Source organism: Chrysochloris asiatica, unplaced genomic scaffold (assembly GCF_000296735.1).
Source record: "Chrysochloris asiatica unplaced genomic scaffold, ChrAsi1.0 scaffold00195, whole genome shotgun sequence".
Classification (NCBI taxonomy): Eukaryota; Metazoa; Chordata; class Mammalia; order Afrosoricida; family Chrysochloridae; genus Chrysochloris; species Chrysochloris asiatica.
In genome coordinates, this window is record NW_006408713.1 from 5,633,363 (window position 1) to 5,634,684 (window position 1,322).

Here is a 1,322-nt window from a genome sequence, read left to right on the forward strand (position 1 = left end):
GTGGCTATGTCCTTGTCCATGGGCTCAAGTGTCCTCAGGTCTCACCACACTTTGGACCAACCAGCCCTTCCTCTTCTCTCTCTCATCTCCAGGTCAACGGGAGTCAATGGACTGTGGTTGAACTCAGCCTACTTCTTCATTGCTGCCTTTCCCCCTCTTCCACTCACAAGTAGACCAATGTGGTCGCCAGCAAGCTTACATGCCTGCTCACGTGTTCCCTTTGAGTTTCAGTCTTAGAGGGAAGTTTGTCCTGAAGGAACTTGAAGCCTTGATGGCTTCCTGGCGAACAGCTTGCTTATTCTTGTAGTAGCCAGTCATGCTGACATTTTTGTTTTGGGTTTTTCCTGATGATCTTACTTTGAAGATGTATCTTCTTCTGTCACTCTAGCTGTTCCAGGATGGTCTGCGTGTCCTTGCTAGTGGGAATGTCCCACCTCATAAGGTTCTGGATGGGACTCAGGATTCCACCTAAGGTCCTATACTCATCAAAGGCTTTGCAAGAGTCCTATTTCACTGGACAAGTCCTAGAACCCCTTTTAGGTATTCCAATCAGTTATAGGCTGAAGACGGGCATGTTTTCCAACATTCCTTTCTACCCCACTCAAGTGTCTATTTTATAATAGTAGCCAAGGGAAACAAATATTCTTAATACAGTTACACATTTTAGTATTATTTCCCCTTTTCAGGCTATGCCTAGATCCTTGTATCACAGAGCCCTGTTGTTCCAAGGTTAAGCATGCATCGCTGTTTACCTCTGTCCCACTTAAGACATGCAAACCTGTCTCAGTGTTCCCTTATCTATCTTGCTTTTCAACCTCCTCCTTCCTGTATTGCCCTCTCCACTTCCCTTTTCACTCTTCTTCCTGAGAAATTTCAAGATGCCACTATGGATAGTTGTGACATAACTCAGGATTTAAGTTTCATCCTAGATCCTTTTTAGTCAGCCTGACCCGCTCCACAATCCCTGTTTAGGCCTTTTTCCTGGTGATAAACTGTTCAGGGCTGGCTATGGCCATTTCACACTGCCGTTTGGTTTTAAGTGGAAACTCTCTCACACTTTAAATTTCGAGGTGATCTGTGTGCATGCATAGTAAAACCCTCCAGGGGTGGAGGTGGGGTGTCCACTCACTTAGGCACCCCCTCTAGTCACCAGAACAGCAAAATACCAATGAGCAGATACAAAAAAAAAAAAAAAGAATGTCCACACCTTTATCTCCGTGGTTCGGTCAGGCATCCATGGCTGCTCTGATCCTTCCCCTGTTTAGTCTCTCCTGAGATGATAGCTCCAGGAGCAGCTGAGTGTCTTGAATTAGAAAGCAATG

General features: G+C 45.5%; 1 protein-coding gene across 1 annotated transcript in view; it reads left to right on the forward strand.

Annotated features, from left to right (window-relative positions):
• The window catches only part of SLC6A3 (solute carrier family 6 (neurotransmitter transporter), member 3), an 87,305-nt gene that overhangs the window by 13,922 nt on the left and 72,061 nt on the right, over positions 1–1,322 (forward strand). The gene's annotated exons all lie outside the window — the stretch shown is intronic.